Source organism: Topomyia yanbarensis, chromosome 2, assembly GCF_030247195.1.
Source record: "Topomyia yanbarensis strain Yona2022 chromosome 2, ASM3024719v1, whole genome shotgun sequence".
Lineage (NCBI taxonomy): Eukaryota > Metazoa > Arthropoda > Insecta > Diptera > Culicidae > Topomyia > Topomyia yanbarensis.
The window spans coordinates 67,869,451-67,895,704 of NC_080671.1; the positions used below are offsets into that span (position 1 = coordinate 67,869,451).

Sequence of the window (26,254 nt, forward strand, 5' to 3'; positions counted from 1 at the left end):
CGATCCTCTCACCGCTTCATTCTGATAGCGGAGACGATCGAGTGCGATCATTCTTTCTTCTTGTATTTGTTCGTCCATTCAAGATTGTTGCTACTGCTACTGTTGCGTCCGTGAACTTGACCGCACATAAGTAAACACGGAAAGTCAGTATTTTTTTTTTTCTCGTGCTCGTTCGATTCTAGCAGCTTGTGATAGTGCTAGTTGGTGGTAAATAGTTATGATTTATGTTTGTTGACCAAAACAATCCTCCGGTGAAGGGCGTTTCGAAAGTTTTGCAGCGATAGGACTACACCGAGCTGATAGGTGACCTGAAGTGAAATTTAATTGGATGACGTGCTTACAAACCGGCCAGCAGATGATCAAAATTCAAAACCGCGTTTCCGTACCTGTGAAACAAGTTTCTTGAAGGTGTTGTGCTTCGTCGCATGCGGAAAACCCCCGACATATTGGTGGACTGATATATGTTAATTGAGCTCACTGCCTGGTAGTCAAAGTCGTTTGCACGAATTAGAAGATGAATCGAACTTCGAGTGAAAATTGGATTGGTTTGTATTAATGAAGATGGATGTTCAATTTGGCTGGAAATAACCGTCGATAGGTCTAGAAAAAATACTGGATGTTACACGAAGGAACATTGTGTTAGCAGAAGAAGTCGTGATGAGACGAAAAATACCGGTTTTGGATCTTGCTTATTCGACCAGTCTTTGGGAATTCTGGAATAACCATTGTGCTCATCTAAGAAGTGTTTTGGAACTGGAAACACTCAAATGTGTTATTTATGTGGGAGAGTTCATTGAATGTGATTTAGTTCTGAAGGTTATCAAATGCAACGGAGATTATGTAACCGCAACTTAGTCACTTTTGTAAAACCGCATTCTAGCTTCGGAACTGTTTTATATGTTTGGCTTTTCCACATCTTGAAATATACCTACGTAAAAAAATAAAATATGAATGGTTGAAATCATGTATCATCCAATACATAAGAGGTCCGACATACCTGTGCAACCGCATTATTGATATAAAAAAACCGTTACATTTTTTTCTTCTTATTCAAGATAAGTTGGTTATCAATTTTTGTTTTCTATGGCAATGATTGTATATTTTCGTATTAACTTAGGTATGTACCTGTTCTGTGTCGTTGAGAGTTGTCGAAAGCTATATTTTACGTACAAAAAACCTACGTGGATATTAGGTGCATAGATAAATCTGCATCTGCCTACAATTAGTTGTTCTGATTGGTCACGGTTGAGAATTTAAACGTGATTTGTAGTACTCAATAGTGAACGAAAGCGACATCGTTAGCGTTGCCCTCGTTAGCCAGCTGCTTGATGTCTAAAATTTGCAACTGGTTTGTAAACTACATCTAATAAGGATAGGAAACATCTAATGTAGAGCTGATAATTGTGTTTTTAGTTCAGTGAATGTTTCCAAATAACTTCAATGATCGTAAATGTACACGGTCAATACAGCTTTACTGTGAAAAATTTTCAATGGGAACTAACATTTAAAGTGTGTCTCACTTAATTGCATCACGAAAAAAACTCTGTAGAAAATTACCTAGTGGACCGATCCTATTCAAACTTTCAGGCAATAAAATTTAACCTATTAATAAGCTTTTGGAAAATTTATTTAATTTAACACCATAACCGTACGCTCGCACCGTACGCTTAACTCTGCCCATTAGGTTTTGTACAACATCTGGCTGCAGCTTCTTCTGTACGTAAATCCATTTTTTCTTCATATCTTCCCCAGATTTGTCTCCTTGGGATGATTTAATAGTGTATGCTTCATCATTACCCATTGTTGTTTCAAAAGAGGAAGCAGACACTTCTGTATACACTCATTGAAGTAGATTTCCCCGTTTACAGTCCCGGTAGTCACGAACGGCACACTCCGTTTGCCACATGAGCAGATCACTTGCAAAATCATGTATTTATTGGTAAGCTTTGAAAGTTTCTGCTTCCTTATTTCCTCTGGGACATCAAACAGTGAAGAACAATATCTCCGGAAGTCCGCCTTGACGTATGTCTTATTATACATGATGCCTTTCCCACCAAATTTTGCCGTTCGTCACGATTTGGAACCCTCTGCACTTTGTACGTATGCAGCCCCTCCTTAGATATATTCAACTTTTTGACCACATCCCTGACCGAAGCATTGGGATTCCGCTTAAACACTTTCACTACCCGCTTGTGATCCTGATCACTAATAGAACATCCATTCTGATCGTATTTCTCTTTCCGTTCGATGTTTAAAGTTTGGTAGTAACGTTTAATCACACGACACACCGTTGACTGCACGATTCCAAATTGTTTTCCTATGTCCCGATAAGAGAATTGAGGATTTTCCAAGTGCTTACGCAAAATAAATTCGCAACGTTGCTTTTTGTGTGACGCCATTTTTCCCAATTTTAGAAAATCTGACAGCGATAAAAATACAGTGTAAACAATACACTCTAAACTAATTTTTCCTCAATTTTCAAGAGGAAATAGCTAATAGGTTATTTTCTGCAGCGTTTTCCCGTGTTGCAATTTTATGAGAGAGTCGCCCATTGTTTATTTCCTCTTTCGATAACGGTAAAACTAATTGTCCACTGCAAATAGTGTTTATGACTACCATTGGTAATGCAAATAGTTAAAGGATCAATGTTAAAGCGACCGATTTTTTTTCCCAGAAGGGTTTTTGTCTCCTGAATTTGCCTTGTTATTCTAAACTAGGGGTTATGGGTTAGGGGCTTAATGAAAATCCCACCTCCCCCCGAAATGTTTTATTGAAAAATTTGAATAATTCAATATTTTTAACAAAAAATGCCTTATGCTTTAAATGGAGTTCAGTAAGTTACTTTTGCAAAATTTGTCATCTGAAAATGTTTTCTCGTAGTGAACATTGGCGACACTTATATCGTGACCAAACTTGAGCTATTAATTCACGAAACGGACATCAGAACCAAGAGAAATTCCGCCGCCAGGGAACTCTCAGTCGGATTAACGTGAGCTTTGCGCCGGGAACTATCCGGGTAGATCGCGACAAAGCTGGAAACTAAATGGTTCACGAAAACGGAAGCTAAACGGCTTACAGAAATGCCTTGCGGTAACTTACCGCTGAGTAATATCCGACTGGAGTTAGGGGCAAAATGGCTCAAATACGCAGAGGATATATATAGCGTAGTAGTTGTAGAGAATGACAGTAAGCAAGAGAAATGTTGGGAAATGAATGAATGGTGGAGCTATTTCATGGATCAAGTGAGGCTCCGAGTTAACTTCAGAAAACTCGTGAGCAAAAGGCTTCGCGATCGCCAAAATCAGTGGTGTCTTCATTTGCAACTGTTACGCACCTACTATCAGTTCAGTCTAACGTTGGAACAGTTAACCGAGCAGTTGATCGGCCGTAATCTGGTAGTCATTGGTTGCTTTAATGTCTGGGCTGTGAAGTGGGTAGTAAAGTAACAAACACAAAAGGATGTATCCTGCAGGAAACTCTAGTGAAGTTATACGTATGATTGTGAAATGGAGGTTTTGTTAGCACATTTCGGAGAGACGGGAGCGAGTCTATCATCGGCGTCATATTCTGCAGTCCTTTACTGACGGCGAACGTGGACTGGATAGGCAAACAACAGGCGATTTGCTACCACATCGGCCCAGGAACCCTGCTGCAGAACGGAGAGGGACGACCCGCGAGCTAAAGTGGAAGACCTCTTAGTTGAGAACTTCGGCTGTACGTTGAGAACGTTGATGCGGCCGATCTAACAAGAAGGCTTGTGACAGCTTGTGACATCACAATGCCGCGAAAATAGGAACGGCGTGACGGCGTGCAGCCTCTGGTCCGGAGTGTATACCATACATGGTGCTGAAAGCTGTTATTGTGATATATCCGGAAATGTTCAGGATGGTGCTGCAGAAGTGGTGATGCTGCTATAGCCAGGGAAATAACCGAGCGATGCCGCCTCATATAGGCCTATGTGTCTGCTGAATATACTAGAAAAAACTGAAAATTGATCGACGACCGGTTGAGCTTTAACAATCACGTCGACTACGCCTACGAAAGGTCGGCGAAGGCGACGAACGGGATAGCGAGGATCATGCAAAACGCCGGAAGTTCAAGAAGCAGCACGAGACGTCTTCTAGGCAGTGTTCCGTCATCGATAGCCTGGCAGAGGATATAGAGTGCTACAATCGGAGAAACACCAGAAACGCGAGAAAGACGATGAGAGTCGATTTGATGGCGAGGTGGCTGCATGAATAAGACAATACGGAAAAAAGGTGGACCTAACGGCTCATCCTTAACCTGTTGACATGGTTCAATCGGAAGTACAGAGAGGTGAACTTCCACCTGACACAACTCTTGTCGAGGCACGGCTGCATCCGAAAATATCTTCATTGGACCGGGTATGCACCGTCACCGTTGTTTTCGTGGTTTTCGTAAGTCCAATGTTCGAAACTATTCGCAGGGAGATGCTTGAAACGGAAGGACCGGTCATCTACACGGATAATGTTGTCCACCAAATGATACGCAACGTAATCACGTGGAACGCGGACAACAGAATGGTGACGCAGATCACGACTGCCTTACAGCGGAAACTACGAAATGACGAACAGCGAGCAACGGTTTCGGGAGAGCAATCACCGCCGGGAAACTCTTTGCCGAAGTTGCTGGGGATTAGTCGAGTAGACAGCGACAGAGCACCAGGATTGGGTCGTCGGAACGCTAGGGAACCGGACCGCTCCTTCCGCAATCGCCGGACTGACTACGGCAACCTACCGGTAGGCCTGAGAGAAATATAGCGAAAACTGAAAATCGGGTCACATTAGAAACACTGTATGATTTGCAGCATAGAGCATAGAGGTTATTAGCAATAGAGTTTTTTAGGACATAATGTCCCAAAACTCCAATTGCCCGTATTTCTCGCGTAATGGAAATATTTCCATTGAAATGCTAAGAATGTTTCCTTTAAACAAAGGTATTTTCCGAATTATACTTCCAAAGTTATAGCACTTATGATTATGTACCATTTAAACCAGATATGGCTCGCCACATTCGTTTACTTCCCAACCTGCTTGGTTTCCTCTAGTTGTTGTGCAATATAGCAGGTATTAACGTACAGCAACTATGAAACTATATTGACTTATGCAGGAAGACAAAGTTCCCATAGCATTGGTTCAAGAACCGTACTTCCATACAGGAAACTTCTCTATTGGAAAGTTACTTAACACTGCCTTCATTGCTTACAACAAGACAGGCATGACTAACCCACGTGAAATGTCTCGTGCTTGCATTCTTGCAAATAAAAGCTATTGACGCGTGTCTCACATCGGAGCCCTAGTAACAGTTGAGGTTTTATGGTACTCTTGAAGACCTTAAAACTCAGAATGCTCTTGTAGTGTGCTATAAAACTAGAGTTTCTACTTGGGAGCTCACAACTTGCGATATTTGTGTAGTCACAGTTACACTGACTGTCGGTAACATAGACAAAAATTATATATGTTTACCATATAACGAGTCATCACCCAATGATGATTTCAAAAGCATTGCATCATATTGTAGCAGAGGTGGATTTCCGCTCATTATCGGCAGTGATGCAAATGCTCATCACATCATTTGGGTCAGCTTAGACATCAATGTGAGAGGCTTTCAGCTGATGGAGTATATAAGTAGTACAAATCTCCATATTCTGAATGTGGGAAACCGACCAACTTTTGCTAGGTCTGGAAGAGAGGAGGTATTAGACATGACGCTGCACAGTGGCCGGAGGCTGGCCAAAACCCCAAAAATTTATTTTTGAAAAATTGATATTTTATATTTTTCCTAAATTTCTCATGTATTGATTGATGTATATTCAAAATTTTATGATCGTTGGATAAGAACACGATTTTTAACACGAGTTTAAACATACCAAAGTCCGGATTTTTTTAATGATTTTCATTTCCGAAACCATCATTGCTCTGTTCACTTCAAATGCATGTTGCTCTTTTGATTTTGGTCCGATTTTAGCACAACTAGTTTCATTGGGTAGAGGAACGAAAGAACTTGGTTAGTGAGTAAAATTCATTTGGTAAATTTGCTTGGAACTATGACTTTTTGGTTTAAATATGTTTAAGGTGGTCAGATCAAAAATACTTTGTTCACTAATGTATTCTGTACAAATTTCGGAATCAGTTCGGAACGGTCACATAGTATACATTCTATGTGAAATTACCTCTACTTTTCGAATATCATGGTCTCGTTCTGCGCCTAGGTGCGCAAAAAGTTTTAAGCAGATTTTGAAGCTTTATTGCTGATATGGAGACGCATGGTGTTTTGTGTAAAATAGTTAGACAATCTACAGTAAACCAACACGTTCAACAATGGTTTTTAAGTAGTTTTCTTCATTTTTTATGATATTGTTGACATTGGTGAACAGTAACGGAAAATCTATCATGAAAACGGGATCATAGTTATAAGAAAGGTTCAATGACACTGTATGGAAAAATGCATTTAATATTTTACGACTTTTGACATCAAAAATGAGCTCAGCACCCCAAAATTAGCTTAAATTGTGATTTTCAGCCAAATTAGGTAACATTTGAGGTTTTGTCCGACTTTTGTTTGAAGAGCCGCCACTGTGCGCTGTGCTCTGAAAGAATTTCGCAGCTGGGAAATTGGCATGTTCCAAATGAAACTGAACCGTCTTTAACCGATGAAACTGGGACCTCTTTTTGGAAAGCTTGGCGACTGAATTTCATGGATTTTTTCCAACAATTAGTCAACTACACGACTTGGAAAACGAAATTGAAAAGTAGCAACTTTTGACATTGCCGTCCACGAACTATCTGAACACGAAATTACCACTGCACTAAAAAACTTGGACGCATCAAAAGGACCTGGACCGGACGGAATAGCACCAATATTTTTAAAAAATCTAGCAGAAGAATTCACTCTACCACTACTACATATTTTCAACATGTCACTGAAAAATGGAACATTCCCAGAAATATGGAAATCATCCTTTTTAGTGCCAATTTTTAAATCAGGCGCTAAATCGGACATCCGAAACCATCGTGGGATTGCCATTATATCATGCATTCCAAAATTATTCGAAAAACTAGTAAATGACAAAATATTTCAGCAAATCAAAAATCAAATAACAAGCAAGCAGCATGGTTTTTATAAAGGCCGCTCAACAACATCAAACCTTTTAGAATTTGTAACATTTACTGTAAATGCAATGGACAATGGCAACCATGTGGAAACACTCTACACAGACTTTAGTAAAGCATGACATACCTTTATTACTCTTCAAACTGCAAAAATATGGCATAGAAAATAAACTATTGAAATGGCTCGAATCATATTTAACGAAACGTCAACAAACAGTTCGCTTTCAGAATATACTCTCGGAACCAATTTCTGTCACCTCTGGCGTACCCCAGGGTTCCCACTTAGGCCCTCGTCTTTTTATTTTGTACGTTAATGACATTACCTTTATACTCAAACATCTTAAAGTGCTTATATATGCAGATGACATGAAACTTTTCATGGAAATAAGAAATGTCAAAGACACTGAAATATTCCAAAACGAAATAAATATATTCCACACGTGGTGTAGCAAAAGTCTACTCCAACTTAATGTAAAGAAATGCAACTCAATAACCTTCAGCAGAAAAATTTCAAATGTTCCCATAGACATACACTTAGGCAACCAACTTGTAGAAAAATGCAAAATTGTACGAGATTTAGGCGTAATCTTAGACTCCAAGCTCACATTTGTTGAACATTATAATACAATAATAAATAAAGCAAAAAGTATGCTGGGCTTTATTAAACGTTTCACCTACAATTTTGAAGACCCTTACACAATCAAATCATTATACAATACATATGTCAGGCCAATTTTGGAATATTGCAGCATAGTATGGAACCCATACACTGTCCTGTACGAAGAACGCATCGAATCAGTCCAAAAACAATTTATTTTGTACGCGCTTCGTAAACTAAACTGGACGACATTTCCTCTTCCATCGTATAAAGCACGTTGCATGCTCATTAATATACAAACACTCAAAGAACGCCGCTAATTTGCCATGCTTTACTTTATCAACGACATTATTTCTCAACGTGTACAATCCGCATCATTACTTTCGCAAATAAAATTTTATGTACCTAGCCGACAACTAAGAACTCGTAATTTATTCCAAGAACAATCTTTTAGGACAAACTATGCTAAAAATAGCCCCATCAATAGAATGATGCGTCATTATAATGAAAATTGTGTAATAATTGACCTTTCCATGTCTAGAAAACAAATCAAATCTGAACTAAACCGTAGAAATAATGTATAGGATGACGTCGTGGATACAACAAACTCGTTCATAGAAGCATTCTCCGAAGAAGTTTGTCCGCTTCGCACTGTTAAATCGATTAGATGATCCCCTCGGTAGGGAGCGAAGGGCCTGTAACCGGCGTTAGCGTGACGACTCCAAGGCTTTCAGGCCAGCTCGTACTGCATATAAGAAATGTTTTAGATCTGCAGAGCTTGTTGGCTGGCAAAATCTATGCACAAATGTCTCTAGTCTGAATGAGGCTTCTCTCGAAATCGAAGGATTTTCAGATAAACTCCTTAAAAACCAGAGATGGTGTTTATGTGACGGACGAAAAAGATGTTTTTAATTGTCTCTTCGATGCACACTTTCCAGGTTGTTTCGATCCGGAGCTGAGCAATGTTCACAGAACTCATTTTGGTGATTCCGACTCGTGAGCGCTAGCATGTATATTAGTTACCGTAAACCGGGGTGACTTTGATCGTCGGGGTGACTTTGATCACTCGAAACTGTTTTCGTAGATTACATATTTAGCTAGAATAGTCTACCTAATCATTCAAATTTGTAATGAGTTTTACTCTAAACTTATAAAGCAGTGATTTGTTAAAAATCTAAACTTTTACTTTATCTTATTTTGACGAAGCTTACGAATGTCTATTTTTATACAACAAATAAATCTTAGGTTTTAGCAAGAATAGTAAATTCCAAGTTTTTTGCCTTTCTCATATAGAAAGGTTATGCAATCACTCTGAAAAACGTCAACCTAATCCCGGCTCGGAGGGCCGAGTGTCATATCCCATTCGACTCAGTTCGTCGAGATCGGAAAAAGTCTGTATGTGTGTGTGTATGTGTGTATGTATGTGTGTGTGTATGTGTGTGTATGTGTGTGTGTGTATGTATGTGCGTATGTGTCAAATAATGTCACTCATTTTTCTCAGAGATGGCTGGACCGATTTGCCCAAACTTAGTCTCAAATGAAAGGTGCAACCTTCCCATCGGCTGCTATTGAATTTTGGATCGATCGGAATTCTCGTTCCGGAATTACGGGTTTCAGAGTGCGGCCACACAGAAATTTCTCATAAAAACTATAGGAAAAATTAAAAATAGAATTTTTATTTTTGATGCTAAATGTATTCAAGGTGCATAAAACGTCGAGATTTGATGCAAACACGAAAAAAAATTGACGAAGATTCACTTTTTTGGATTTTGCACATTTTTGCCTTTCTCATATAGAAAGGTTATGCAATCACTCTGAAAAACGTCAACCTAATCCCGGCTTTTTTCGACTCGCATAAGGTTTCTGGATTTTAACAGGGGCGTAGTTGATGGTTTACGGAGAGGGGTTACACCCCCCTCTACTGTTCACTCCCCTCCTTTAAAAATCTCCTTAAATCACCCCTCAGACCACCACCTCATACCCCTCCCTTTCAACCCCATTATCTTTAAACCACCACTATATTACAAAGCATACCAATTTAAGCTGGGGAGTCGTTCGTTCATGGGACTTTCGCCCTCCTCACATACCCATCCCCGCATGACAAAATGAGTTAGCAAGCAGATAACATTGATCTAATGCTGATTAGGCTAATGGAGTATGATATTTTTTTGTTTCAAGTGTTTCACCGTCGACACGTAGCTCATCAAGTTCGTGGCTGGCATGCCATTGTGTATAAGTGCAAAGTGTACTAAGAATCTAATGGACATTTCCACAATTATGTTGAACATAAAAAGCCTCCGTGCCATAGTTTAGAGAAATGAGAAAGGCACAATTGCACCGCTAGGTGGATTAAAACAGGTTTTTTCTTTTGTATCGGATGTGCCAAATCGATTTCTGAGAGTTTGCTTAATTTAAAAAAAATGTTTTGTGAAACTAGTTAGCAATTATTTCAAATTAATTCAAGCTTAAATTTGCAATTTTTTTTATATACAATACTCCAATATGTTAAAATCGATGAAAATCTTTGTTAATTGATAAACCGCTGAAATAAAACAAATTTAGCAGTTAAACAAGTTTTTAGATACTTTTATTCAAGTTAGACCCGATTTATACGAATTTTGGTCAGTTAAATTTTACAGTATATTGAAATGTTGTTTACAATGCCAATTAACATCCATTTAACAATGGGTATCGTTTTAAAATTAGTTTAAACAAACATTTGAATGAAAAACATTGACATCAAGAACTTAATGTAGGTGAACATACAGGTTATCAAAGTCACCCCGGAATATAAAAACGGACTTCAAATTGTAATCATTTTTGAACAAATAGTAGTGAGCAGAGAATTTCAGGTAAAACCATCCAATCATGTCCTTCATACATCAGTACATGATTTAAAAATATTAAACTTGAAAAAAAAATGTGTTACGTCGAAAAATATGAAATGATTACTTCGAAAAGTGATCAATGTCACCCCGGTTTACGGTACCACTGAATCGGTCAAGTAGGCTGTTGATTGCTTTGCTCCATAAAAATCACGCGGAAAACATGGAATCTTTCCCGTGCTACTACAAAAGGGATTTGATATTCTCAAATGTGTTGAAAAAGATTATGCTTTCCAGTCTTGCTACCGGGTATATCCCGAAAGCATCACGAGAAATACCTGTTAGATTTATTCCCAACTTCTTCTAAAAACTTTGGAACTGATAACCGATCATCACACCAGGAACATTAGTTTAGTTTAATATCCACTGCACAAAATGCAACATGCATATCAGTGTGCCTAATAGTTCTAAACAAGCTACCATCAGAACAAGTGAAAAGTTAACTCCTAAGAAAAAGAAAAACCTATTGTATTTCCTAGGCACGAAAGCGAACATGAACATCCGATTGTGAGCACTGAAATTCCAGCGATCACAATGTGCACTTATACAACAAAGAGGCAGCACTGAATAATCCCAAAGTTAGTATGGCGAACGAAGTAAATGATTCCCTGTCGCTAAAAAGGATCACCGCGCGAAGTGTGAAACTGAGTATATTGAGTCGAGCGGATAGGCTTAAATTTTCTTTCGTTGTTTGTTCCTTATTAACAAAAAATTTTATGCAGCGGCCCGCTTTTTCAAAAATTTTGGCCGGCTAGGTAGTGTGATTACCCGATCAGAAACACATAGCAAAAAGATTTCAAAACTATATCTTGCTTTGTTACTTGTTATAAATTTCTATTATTTTAACTACTAACGAGACCTTATTTATAACTCAATATATTACGAAAATTGCATACTGTTATAATCTTGTTATTTCATTCTGATCGGGATACATTACCATTGTACAGAAGGAATGCTTTGCTTCCCGATCAGAAGGGCATAACTGGTTTATAACACCTGGAGTTATTTATTTCAAAAATATTTTGAAACAGAACCTGTTATAAATCCGGCTGGTTAGTTGTTAAAATAACAAAAAATAAAACAAAAACCTGGCTAATTATAACAAATTTGTAACAAAATTTGATATGATTTTATCAAAGTTAAAACTAAACGAGATATATTTTTTTCCAAAAGTATGTAGGCATTCTGTGAGAGAACTGTATCAGATATAATCATCTAATGACAGTGACCTAGTAACAAACGATCAATTCGTAAATTGATGTTCTCATAATAGATTATGTTATAATATTGATAGTATAGAAAACTGTCCGCAATCCACTTTCAATTCCGTTATCTGAATATAACTCCAGTTGTTATAAATATCAACCATAGTTATAATAGTGTTATTGTTTTGTTATGCTCTTCTGATCGGGATTTAGCGCTATTCATTCAAAAAAGTACGCGATTTTTATATAAGTTTAAACTCAAATCAAAGAAATCTTATTCTAACACTGATTGAAGACTCCCAATAGAAAAACCACAAATATGTCTAATATGACCATACCGATTCAATGATGTTTAACACACAGAAAGTAATTCGACGGTCTCCTTCTAACAGTAGCAATCAACCTGCACACTATTGACACGCTAATTAATGATAACCAGCATTTTTATTAGCCACCAGTAAAGATACTTTCCGATTCATTTTGTCAAAAAACGCGCTGTTTACTCTCCTTGGAGCGGATTTTTATGCCTTTATGAGTATGTCTGAATGAGATTTTTTTGAGCGCTCGGTGATGACATCACCTACGTGTTGCTTCTGCTCGGTCTATACTCTACTAGCTTGGGCATGCCAGTTTGTCGTGGATTTTGGTCGCGTATAGTCAGTCAGCTATCGGACTGGGAGAAGCGATTTGTTTTGCCATTTTTTGCTACTGTCGTGTGATTCACCGGGAAACCGCAAAAGATTAAATTAATCAAACGAGCAAAATAAACAATTTCTTTGCGTCGCATCACAATGGATCGGTACTTTCAAAGGTGTGCATTGAAGTTATGAATTTCATTTAAGTAGGATTGGTTGGAGGATTTGTGGAATTTGTTGATAAAAAGCAAGGTTGTATAATTTTCATTCGCCTGAATGCGAATTAAACTCATCTGCCGAACGGCTTTCCGTGCTAGATTTATCGAAAGGTAATACTTGAAAGAACCATCAAACAGATTGAAAACGAGAGCCGAAATCAAGCTCGAGAGAGTGAGAGCGACGGGAGACAGAGAATAAACTAACTCACAGCATAGGTTCATTCATATGCCATTCTCCTCAGACCATTTTCGTGTAGGCTGTGAGTCCACACTCGCACGAATTTTCGGAGCCAAGAATCATGATAATGAAATTCGCAATAATTGAATGAATCGCTTTCGCTTGAATGCCATTCGTGAACGCCATTTCGATGCCGGTGCTGTTGCTGTTCTTGTGCGCGTTGGTTATAAGTATCTACGTAATTGATTCTCTTGGAAAACGAACATCGGAATACTGCTAGCGGCTGGTGGCTATAAAGTGTTCTGCCTCGCTTCCCTGATTAGGAAGGAACTGATTTTAATGGGCTGCTGCCGTCTCCGGGAATCAAAACATTGCGTGAAAAATTACCTGATATACTAAATGAAAGCGCGCACGTCTGTCGTGAAATTGAGCGCAGTGTTCAAGGCATTCCAATAACATAAATCATGAATTAATTTGGCGGAAAAACATCGCAAGTAAATCAATGGTTTGTAAATTAAGGGGTTACACCACCATAAAGCGCGAAAAAAGCGGTAGGGTGATGAGCCTATTTGTGTCATGTTTCTATTATCACCCATTTGAAGCCATTCGTTAGAGCAGTGTCTGCCACCTTTGTTCAACGCATTGAGTCAAATGGTAGCGCAACAATAGGGGCATTCGAGTTTTCATTGTGCTCAAACACGAAAATTTTACTGTTTTCAACGCATTTGTGTTATTATATTGGTTCTTAACAACGAAGCAAAGCGGTTGATGTCAATTTTTACGCATTCCATTGATTGTAAGGCAAGAGATTACCAATTACCAATATGCAATAAATAGATGAATTGAGATCTTGTTAAATGGAATTTATAACATAACAAATTTAATCGAGTAATTTTATCACAAGATGGAGAATTCAATTTCGAAAATAAAGTATGATTCCGTTTTTGGCACGTTCCGTTTTTGGCATGCTCCCTTTTTGGTACACTCCGATTTTGGCAACAATTGGGTTCCGTTGTTGGCAATAGTCTTGTTGTACTTAATAAGTCTTTTAAAAATTTACAATAGATATTTTTTGTATCAATTGATATCACATTTGACTTTATTTCCAAAGATTGGAGTCATATTAACCCTTAAAGGCGCACATCAATTTTGTATAAAATTTTGTGAAAATTGCCTCATAGCTTCAATACATCACTGTGATAATTTTGAGATGGTTTTCGCAATGTTGTTTTAAAACAGCGTTATGCATTTAAGGGTTAACTAAATTTTACACTATACGTGTTGTATTTAATTATTACAATAAGTATATAAATGAATTATTTAGTGTCTGACGGAACCAATTTTTATAATAAGACCCAGAGTCTTTGCAATTTGAAAGTCTAGAACAGAGGAATGCGCATGCATGCATAATAATAAGACTAGTTCTGGAGAAAATTTTCAATAGAACCTTAGTAACATTGCGAGCCTCTTTCTCTTTCGATTATTACGACTTCGCTACAAAACTTGGCACTTAATTTTCATTACATATCGAAAGCTGACCATAGTGCGTCCCAAAGCCGTATTTAGGAATACAAAACTAATAGCACCCAAATAGTTTGTTTTAGCTTTATCCTTTATGTCTTTGGCAAATTTGTTAGTTTTTTTGGTAATTTTTTTAAATGAGTTGAATTAGGGTGGTCCTTGTGGTTAGGGTGTTCAAAGTATCGACTGTTTAGATGTGTGAAGTTTACCTGCGCAATGCCCTACAACATAATAATACAATTAAATGGGAGCAAGTTTGCTGAATAAACAAGGCGATGTATAATGGTTAATTTGTTATAATTTTTTAAAAAGATTTGAGGTAGGGTGGCTCTTGAAAAATCGGGTTGTTTACCTCTCAAATGCATTGTTCTAGAGATTTTTGGAACTTTCATTGGCGCATATTTTTACCGTAGCACTGATGTTTCAATCCATTCTGTTTGAACAGTTGCAAGTGATCTTTACAACAAAAATGTTTTTTTTTTTTTTCAAACCTACATATCTTCAAGCATTGCAATTCGATTTTCAATCTATCAATTGCATTTGAAAGATCAACGATTGATTTGTTATGGAGAATCAATAAATGTAATTATTTTTTAAAAGAGCTGTGTTTTTTAAACAAAGTTGTTCATTAATTTTCAGAAAGAAGAGATAACAGCCCCAGGAGCGAAATCAACACTACCATGCAGTGAATCGTTTGAGTTTTGACGTCCAGTGGACCGAATAAAAGCGAATGGAATTAAATGATATGTTACACCTCCGTAACAAGGGGCATTGCGCCCGAGAAGTGCGCGAAGATTGTGAGAATTTTACTTTTTTATTTTGGTTATAGAGATTTTAACCTTAGGGCCATTTGCCTCTTTTTGGGTTAGAGAAATGTTTTTTTTTTTAAAATCTCAAGGCAATCGATTTACTGATCGAGCTATGCCCGTTATCTCGAGAATTCTACTGGATGACGGCTGAATTTGATTAAACATGAATAAAATTGAATTTGCTAATTTTTTCTTTCATCTCATTCCATTTCACATAATATTACACATCCTTGAAACATTTTAGAAGTCGTAAATTGAAAATCCACACTTTAAAAATAAGGTTCTATTTTTGGCACGGTTCCGGTTTTGGTAACTGAATAAAATAAAATTGTTGTCAAAAACGAAATCCTACTGCTCTGTGAAAATTTCAAAGCGATAAAAAATCATTTGCTCTAGTTACATTTCGATCAGCTAAAAAATGGTTTTGAGAAAAACGCGGTTTAAGTTTTCAGTACACTCGAAGTGTACATAAGAGACGTTACGGCGGAATTGAATATTTGAAGATTTATATATTGCTTTCGTCTTCTATTTATTGGGATATCATTAGATACGAAATTTGCAAAAAGCACATTTTTGGGCAATCATCATGGTGTAATAAATAACAAAAAAATTGGATCCATATTAAATTTTCTCAAAGTATGCAAATTATATATACTTTCCAACAACAATGTCTATTTAAGAACAGCGTCCCGTATGGAGCATAAAGTAGCTAAAGTGACAACAATTGGGTAATCTGAATTTTGTTTCTCATAAAAACTTGATTCGTCGAAGTCGATCTGTAAAAAAAATCTATATATAGTGTTGTGGAGAATAAACTTCTAAAGGGGAGGTTATTTTTTCTTTTGGACATAAAATAGGTATGTTTGAAATTGTTTGTGGAATAATTAAAAGACGTAAGAACTTTCAGCGATTTCCGTCTGAGAATCCGCGCGAAGCATGGTCCGAAAACTACGAGTCTGAAGTAAACTGAAAACAAAGATCATTACAATTTATTAACCCTACATCGGTTTCGTGACGTTTTCTGTACGTAAACGGTTTTGTGGGGTACATTCATAACCCAGCACTAAAATCGCTCTAAAATGTCTAATTTTTATTCAATTTATAAATAAATTGGATAGTTTTGTTCTAAAATCAATCGTAAACCAGCCTGTTTAAAAATATTTGTGTTTGGTCTATTTTGTTATGTAATATTAAAAATTTTATAGAATAAATCTTTAAAATATGCCAAAATTCCCATTTTTCCCTAAATATTTCTATAACTCCGGTAGTTTACAACCGATTTTAACCTTCTACACTGCGTTGTGAAGATTATTAAATTGTCTTTTGAACTAAAAGTAAATAGTTCCAAAACCAGCCAAAAAGTGTATTTATTCCGATGATTTTTTGAACATCGAACGCTAACACAAACAGTAAAGATACAGCAATATGCAGTAACGGTGATAAAACAGGAAGGCATCAAAGGAATAGGTAGAGCCAGTGCATTGTAGTGTATATAAAGTAAGTGCGCTCCAGACCCTGGGATACAGAAGATGATGAGTAGGGCGTGATACGTATTAAATACAAATCATATTCACGAATGAGTTTTGCCTCTTTCATCCGCTAAAGCAAAAATTACGATAATGATCCAAGCGCATTTTATACTTACTTTGCTGTAGTAGCTGTATTTTATTAAATAACAAATTCTATTGTTCAGCAATGTTGAAGCTTACACTATTTTATACAAGTTTCTCGCTTACTATGTATCGATATTTTGCTTACAGAAAAAGATATAATCAGTTTTCCGAATTATGTACGCATGACAAAACACTAACGTAAACGGTTTTGTGGGGTACATTTGTACCCCAGACACACTTTAAACGGGCATTGTTAAGTTGATCAAGTGAAATGAATAGGTATCGCCTGCTATAATGGAAGTTTAATAATAAAAATGATTTATGACAAAGATTGCTTGCAGTTGAAATAAACCGTAACAGAATTACAGGGATTGCAAATAGCCCCGGGGTTCAAATGTACCCCACAAAACCGTTCTAGGGTTAAAAGTCAATAATTTCTTAATTTAATTTCGGATCTCTAAGAAATGAAAAATATACTCAAGTAAGGATTTACTCGAAATCAGCTCGGTTCGTCTGCTAAAACCCATCAAACTACCAACTATCAATCGGGTCTTCGATGTATTCCACAAAAAAACAATTTTGTTTTTAATTTTTTGATTATAGAGGTTTTAACCTTAGAGTCATTCGCCTCTTTTCGAGTTAGAGAAATCTCTTTTGGAAAAATCTTTAACCCTATGTGCGGGGTGAGCTGCGTACAAGGTAATCGATTAACCAACTACCCGTTCTCACAAAAAAGAATGAAAAACATTTTTTTTATTTTCATCCAAAAGATAAAGAACAGCCAATTCAGTCTGCAAATTATTACAGACAAAATCTTTTACACGTACAGCCATCAAATAAATATTATAAAATTAATACCTCATTAAAATTCAGAAAATGTCTATGGTTACTCGTATATGTACATTACTTAACATATATCGTTGTGGCAGACAGCTAAATCGATTATAACAATCTTTCTCTCGTTTAAAGGCTAATCAGTTATAATGAATGTTTAACATATCGATAAGAAAGAAAAGTTCTAGTGGTCAGAAACAATCTGATAAAAAGTTTGATGGTCTGATACATTTTGCATAAGCGGTCCAGGGTTGGGGTAATTCAAACTTCTGATGTACTTTTGCGGTGAAGTGGTTATACACAATAAAAGTAAGAGATCAAACCGTATCAGCTAAAATATGTGTAATTGATCAGGCTTTCCAGCAAAAAATAAGTCCAGCAAGTCGGTGAACACATTTCAGATCAATAGCTCATAAACCGTTATGGGGTCGGATCAAAAAAAAATCGGAGGGGGTTCGAAACTTCGATTTTGAAATGTTCTATGAACTATAACCTCATTTAATTTAAATCATTTTTGGTGGTCTAATTTAATTTGGAACGAATTTGAGTTTAAAATGAATTAAAATAGAAACTATTTTAAAATTTCTCAACAAGTTGAAAAATTTCGGGACGGGTCCGGACCCCCAGGACCCTTCCCCTGGATTCGCCATTGAACGCTTACTAGGTCCGAATTAACCAAGGTCCCCTAGGCCTTTCTCAAGGACCGACTGGATACTATATTGCTCTTATATGCAAATCTTTTTTTTTTCGATAAGTTTGCTACATTTACAACTCAACTTGTTACGAAAACAGCATTGCAATAAAATTATGTTATTTCATTTTGATCGGATATGTGTAGGAAAACTTGTAAATGTTAAACTTAATGTAATATAGTGAACTGTGATTCGATGTTCGACCTATTCGATGTAACAAAATAGCTTACAATGATAGAATACATATAAAAATACATTAAGTGAAAATAAGTTAAAATGTCAGTTTAAATACAATTTATAATATTTCAAATTATACGGTTCATCAAAATCAATTCATTCTAAAATATGGTTCTTCTACCTTGTAGAACCCGTATTGCAATGTAGAATTTATATGTTAGTGTTGAAAAAAGTTGCATACAATAATTACCTATAATTTGCTTACGAAAATTGAAAATAACCCCATCGTTATTTTGTTCTACAAAAATTCTTACTGATGATGGCGGTAATGTATATTTTTTTGACATTCAATTTCTGACCTGTAGACTCAATTTCCGAATAACTCTGTCTTTCGCAAAACACTGTGCCAAATATTTGAAAAAGAAAAAAAGTTTTGATGAACAGTTTAAAAACACTATAGCACAGTGACTATAGTATCGTTGAGTCATATGTTTGCAGAGAATACAAAATATTTCCTTATAGTGTTATAGACCGAAAAATAGCGACAATTTCATTCCTATCACCCATATCCTTTTTGACTCTTCATGCAATGGCTCGTGATTATGGTTAGTGGGTAATACTTGATCAATTTATAATGAGAGGACAGCCCAGTGCTATGGGCGGTGGACCTGCTGCAATGGTTGGTAGTAATACACACACATCATTGGAAGCGCGATAATTTCTTTGCAAATCACTGGGCATCTGCACACGTTCGAACGCTATGCATCTGGTAGCCTTTTTATCTACTGACTCTTTTTCCGGCAGCCAATCACAACACACATTCTTTCAAAAAAAATTCTCAAGAGTGGCGAAAATCACATTCGCATGAAAATGCTGCCTTCAGATTCAGTGAGCGTGGCATTCGGAAGAATTTGCTTCATCCATCGAACGAAATGCTGTGTGAGCAATTCTAAGCAAGATTGTGCCAGCCTCTACTCAACTACGCCACTCATCAGGCATTGTATTCATCGCATGAACAGAGAGAGGGGGATGAACAAACTATTATGAGATTCGACGTGTGCATCATCACAGCACAAAGCGAAACGGGAAAAAATCGACGTTCACTCAGCAATCAACAAGCTTGATAAAAAGTAGCAATACAACATCTCTTCGGGTAACGGTACTGATGCGTAGAATATTAAGCGTATGACTAATATCGATGTATCGACTATTTGTTAGTGATGTGGTAATTGAACGGCAGTGATGTGAGTTGATGGTGTCTGCTTGCTTCATTTATTTTTTTAACACCCATATGTGTTTATAATGGACAAGGTTATGTTTTGACTTTGAACTGCAAATATTATTGATTCAATTAAAATATAGCATGTTAGCAAGAAAAAATGAAGCAGTTAATTGGTAAAACGTAGTTCATACGAGGAAGTGATTTTTTTGGCATGCAAAACAAAGTTTGAACTGGCCTAATGTTTTTGGGAGAAGCGCCGGACACGCGATCTGGTTTTGAATATCTAAGGATATGCAGTACATTGGTGAACTATCCTGTATGATTTTTCAAAAGCCGCTTATGTAAAAATGCGGTAATTTAATGTCGTTTACGTTAAAGAAAGATTTGAAAAAGGCAATCAATTGTTTTTTGTCACATTTCACCAAGTTAAAACTTACACCCTTCGAAATATTTGGAAGTCCAACACAAGTATTAACTTTTAGTATTACGAGCATCATGGAAAGTTTAAATTTAGCATAGATATTTAAACATTAAAAATACGTTTTTGAAAATATGAACGATGAGGGTCAATTTGGACAGCAGCAAATCTTTGAAGTGTAGCAATATTGGGAACAGTAAAGATTAAGAGGATAGTTTTGTTTTGTAGTGTTATTGGTAGTATCGATCATTCTCCGCCTGTTTTTGTTCGGTTTGTTGATTGAGAGCTTCAAACAACGTCATCAAACTATAATCGACATACCAGGAGTATTCAATTTGATTGATTCAGTCAGGTTTACGATTTGCCTATTCTTAGTGTGCCTAATTGTTTCGTTATTTACCCCTCCTGTAATTCATGAATCACGCGATGATCTCATTTAGTGCGTACGTACTATTTTCACTACAGCTGCACCGTTGAATAACGCTTCGGAGGTCGCGTTCAGTAGTCTATGAAAGTATTTTTTGGCGCCGTGGAAATATTTTACCATGCCAACTGCATCTTGCGGGTCATTCATCTCTTTTGTTGTCGCTTGCATCCCTATCTTCTTCTAGAGCTTGCGGACCATAAGTGTGAACCATACGTCGTTATTATTAGTGCTGGTTGTTGATTTTGAGGTACTTGGTACAGCTTTTGCATTGTCATTATTGCCTGCCTAGCAGCTATACATCTGGCTATCTTTTTTGTGGTTCAGGTAATGGTACTGTAGACTGCGCATTGGTTTTGATTACCTTAGATGAATTTTCCTTAGTGATTCAGAGCATGGTTTTCGTATTGTGTCATCTGATCACAGAGCTGGCACGTATTACCTCCTCATCAGTGGCTTCTAAAAAGGATTTTTTTTAAAACATGAAAACAATTAAATTGTGTATTTTGAACACCCACCAAATTATCTTTTGCGTATTTTTGAACAAATTTTTATTCAACAAAAAAAGTCAAAATATATAAAAACGGCGGATTTTTAAAAAGTCTCGCGCAGCAGCTCGCCACGAACAACTCAAAATTCGTTGAAGATTCAGCCCGTAATTTTTATCTGAATCCAAAAAGTGAAATTCTTCAATATTCGGAAGGCTTTTCAGCACAGAATAGACTATTATGATGATTGAAATTTGAAATTTTAAACATGTTAATCGTTTTGCCTTCTCAATAGAAAGGTATTGCAATTGCTCTGGAAACCGACTTTTTAACGGAGGCTTGAAGCGCCGAGTGACATATATCATTCGATTCAGTTCGTCGAATTCGGCAAATGTTTGTGTGTGTGCGTCTATGTTTGTGTGTATGTGACCAAAAATTTCACTCACTTTTCTAAGAGATAGCTGAACAGATTTTCACAAACTTAGTCTCAAATGAAAGGTGCACATTCTCATAGGTTGCTATTGAATTTCTAATGGATTTCTAATGGAATGTCGATTTTAAGAATTCTGCAATAAATGTATAAAGATGATTTTTTTCCAAAATGTGGCCGCATCTGCTTCGATTTGTAGTACTAGGTCACTAACAGTCATTCAAAGTCTCTTTGGCTACATTGGCCACCATCATCGGTTCCGGAAGCCCCGACGGAAGTATCCAACTTCAGAATAATAGTCACATCGGTTTCTCGGAGATGGCTTCACCGATTCGACCAAATTCAGTCTTATGAAATTTCATCCTGATCCGACTTCGGGTTCTGGAGTTATGGGTAGTAGCGTATGGTCACAATGCATTCAAACCGATACTCCGATGAAAGCAAAAAAGGTAAAAATTTCGCTATAATGTCTCTCAAACAACTTAACTTTGCAGTTCTAGGTCACTGACGGCTAACTGAACTTTCGTTGACTACATTGACCACCAGACGGTTCCGGTAGTGCCCGGGAAAAGCGGCCATCTTTCAAAACTAGCAAACTCATATCAGTTTCTCGGAAATGGTTGGGCCTATTTTTACAAACTTAGTCCCAAATGATAGCCATTTTATCCCCACAGGTGTCTGTGAAATTTTGCACGGATCGCTTATATGGTTTCGGAAATATAGACTAAACCGTCCGGTCACTTATGAAATTCCCGTATAAACAGGAACTCAAAACTTTTTTCAAAGGAGGGGACCTCATGAAATTTCAGAAATTGAATTCGTATTTTTGATGCCAAACATCTTTAAAATGTATGAAACGTCGAGATTTTATGTGACATCGAAATTTTTTTTATCAGGATCGACTTTTTGGGACTTTGCACCCTTTTTGCCTCTCTCCTATAGAAAGGTTATGCAATCACTCTGAACAGCGTTAACAACGTTAACTAATCCCGAGTGCCATCTGTCATACATCATTCGAGTCAGTTCGTCGAATTCGACAAATGTCTGTATGTGTGTGGGCGTATGTTTGTGTGTGTATGTATGTATGTATGTATGTATGTGACCAAAAATAAGCACATTTGGTCTATAAACAAACGGTGAGATGCATTTTGAAGGAAATGAGTCAGGAAATCTAGAAAAAATAGTTTTTTTTTGGTTACAGTGTTGCCAAATATGCTATATTTCCAGTTTAAAACTAAAATTGCATTTTTCTCACAATTCGAGCATTTTTGTTTTGAAAATGATTATGCCATTGTGTTTCTCAGATAGTTTTACATATAAAAACATCTTATACATCAAGATAATTTGAGCCAATTGCCAGACACAGTCATTTGAAGAAAAAAAATACAAATTTCTCCGCACGTTTCTCGCTATATCTCAGGAACCAAGCAGAATGTCAAAATTCTGTAAACGCCACTTTGTAGAGATTTTTTAGACGAGTAATGTGGCATATCTAACTCAATTTACCCCTAAATGGCGTTTGTCATAAGATAGCACAACAGCGACGTACTGTCAAAGTCTGTATATCTCAATAACGGATGACAGGAGTGACACCCCCTGTTAGTGATCCTCAAGGCGCTATGGGTGCTTAGAATCAACGTTATATCGATTGATTTCAAGTGTGGTAAGATTCGGCGAAGTGGAAGGATTATTGGAAGTGATTATATGGCTATTCACGAAGTTGGATATCGATTCTATCCAGTTTCATCACATAAGGAATGCTGTACTGCTCACAATCAAGAAGTTCCAAAGGAATATAAACTGTGTAGGCAGTTTCAACTATGTACTATTTTAACTATCATAGTTCATTAACTAGTGAACTATAGTTGACCCTGTTTGCATTATAAGACTTAACGTCTATATCATGATCAAGGTGTTCGTCATACGCAAACGAGAAAAACTCGAAACGTTAAATCCAACTTATAATGCACGGTCAAATGGTGTACTTAAACAAATCCTTGGCAAATCCAATTCTAATTTTAGTTGACTCAGTTCGAAGCAAAGCACGACATTTATGATAGATTGGACATTCTTTAGCTACAGAGCTATGAGAATAACTCCAAAAAATGTAATGGCAATACTAACGAGCAACGGTTCAAATCAACAACAAACAATTGTTTTTATAATTTGTCAGCATTCCTCACAATGCTTACAAATTATAGAAACAATTATTTGTTGTTGATTTGGACTGTTGCTCGTTAGTATTGCCATTAAAATTTTTGGAGTTCTTCTCATAGCTCTGTAGCTAAAGAATGTCCAATCTATCATAAATGTCGTATTTTGCTTCGAACTGAGTTGATACTTTACGGATAGTAACGTTTGCTCATATGTAACCGAAACGTGGCAATTGTTGACATAGAATACCCACGATGTTAACAAGTTGGGACTCGACACGTGAAAACAGTACTACTAAAAATATTTAGTACATAAGAAGCTTCGAACTTAGTTTACGAAAACCACCCTAAACGTATAATGGAATACGAATATTTTTTCTGGTCTAAACAACGTTCAAAATGTTGATGGTAAACCTGTCCGACTTCATCATTCCGCCTACGCCAGGGTACTTCATCCTCAAACAACGTCTTGCAACTATGAAGAACAAATTACTACTTATTAGCACTTTTTGATTACTGCTACATCATGCAAAGGTTATTAAGAGAAACACCTTGCAATGTCTTTTATTTCCATCCTTCAAATGTCCTGTTGTCTTACCAATTGCATGCAGAACAATATGTTCCCAAAATTGTCAATAAAGTGCCATGAATTCTGAAACAATCACGTTTTTACGTTTCGAAAATAGGACCATGACCAAAAATTATATGTTTTAAAATTCTGTTCAATTTTCCTATTTGTTAACAAATATGATGTGATGTAGCAGTAATCAAAAAGTGCTAATATGAATGAACATTATTTATAAAAACAAGGGTTGATTCATGATATTATTGATAGATTTAGAAACATTAGTTAAAAAAATAAAAAAAATCTGGATATTTTCTCGTGAAGTATTTCTCGAAACTTGGAATTTTATTCATGAATCCATTCAATTCTCGTGAACCAATTCACGATACCTAATATGAGTCACGATCCAATATCTGTGCTCGTGGATTTTTTTACAATATTATGAAATATTATTCATGTATTCGTGAACCGGACCGTGATTTTAGTACAGTAGTCACAACTGACCATGCGTGCCCATGTAATAACTCACAAAATCATAAAATTTTCTATGTATTCGTGAGCTGGTTCATGATTCTTATTATAATAGTCACAACTCATCGTTTGTGCTCGTGCCATAGATCACGAAATCATAAAATATTATTCATGTATTCGTGAACTGTTTCATGATTCCTAATACAAATCATGACTGACCATTCGTGCTCGTGAAATAGTTTACAAAATTATAAACTATTATTCATGTATGCGTGAACTGGTTCGTGAATCCTAGTATAATAGTCGCGACTTACTATTCGTGCTCGTGAAATAGTGCACAAAACCATCAAATATTATTAATGTAATCGTAAACTGGTTCATGATTCCGAGTGCAAATGTCACGTCTGTCCATTCGTGCTCGTCAAATAGTTCACAAAAATCATGAAATATTATCCATGGATTCATGAACTGTATCATGATTCCTAGCAGATGATTCTTAGCACATGTTTTAGGATCTATTTTCCATTATTGAAATTTTCACGTGAACTATTTCACAAAAATGATTCGTAGAATCATTTTTGTTCCATGAACTTTTTCAAAAAATGTCCAGGTGCTTGCGACCAGTATTAGGTACGAGTAGTAGATATTAGAAAACTATTAGGACTTCGAACATCGTTATTCATTTGATAAGTTTCAGTATGATGCCTGGACAGAAAATAAAAACTGCCCTGAGCACCACAAATCGTGTACGTGATATAGATCATACAATAAGATACCGCGAAGCAATCACATTTTTATGTTCATATTGTCACGTTACTCAGAGTAAAAAAAAAACCATATAACCCAAATAATAACAGATCGTCATAAGACGAAAAGAAATTACGAATACCATGACAAAACTGCTCATATCATGAACATGAGTCACAATACTGAACGTGACCAATTGGAAAGTAAGCTCTAGAATAAAATATCACGATAACGTGATTAGAAATTACGAAAATCGTAACTAAGATTCCCCAATCATGAACATAAATCACACAACTCGTGACAAAAATATCAAAAATCGTGACTAAGATCCTGAAACCATGGACATAAATGAACATAAATCTCTAATCGACGATATAACGATAACTTGAATAGAAATTATGAAAATTACGACATTCCTGAAATCATGAGTAAAAATAATACTCGTGATTAAAAAATCAAAAATTCTGATTAAGATCCTGAAATCATAAACATGGATCATTCTATCCGTGACTATCACGATAACGTGGATGGAAATTACGAAAATCGCGACTAAGCTCCTGAATTAGTGAACATAAATCCTGCTAGTCGGACAGAAAATCCAATCGTAAGCTCATGAATAAAATAGCACGGAAACGTGATGAGAAATCATGATGGGTCACAACAGTAATCCAACCAAACATTTGAATGTAATGCTTTGTATATATTCGGGGAGAACTAGTTTTTTTTTGGAAACACAAATTGTTTCATGAATACGAGGTTCATTATTTTTTATTTCAGGAGCTTAGTCATGGGTTTCGTAAATCGTTCAGTTTACGAAATCGTGATTTTTTTTGTGAAT

General features: G+C 36.5%; 1 protein-coding gene across 8 annotated transcripts in view; it reads left to right on the forward strand.

Moving 5' to 3' along the window:
* Positions 1-26,254, forward strand: part of LOC131678299 (pupal cuticle protein 36a) — a 43,311-nt gene continuing 17,057 nt past the window's right edge. For 3 of the 8 annotated variants that reach the window (XM_058958362.1, XM_058958365.1, XM_058958367.1), the window contains exon 1: positions 12,448-12,632. The gene's annotated coding sequence lies outside the window, so the exon portion shown is untranslated. Of the gene's footprint in view, positions 208-12,447; positions 12,633-19,718; positions 19,743-26,254 lie in introns of those variants that run through there. The other 5 variants (XM_058958364.1, XM_058958366.1, XM_058958361.1 and 2 more) reach the window with 4 other exon arrangements.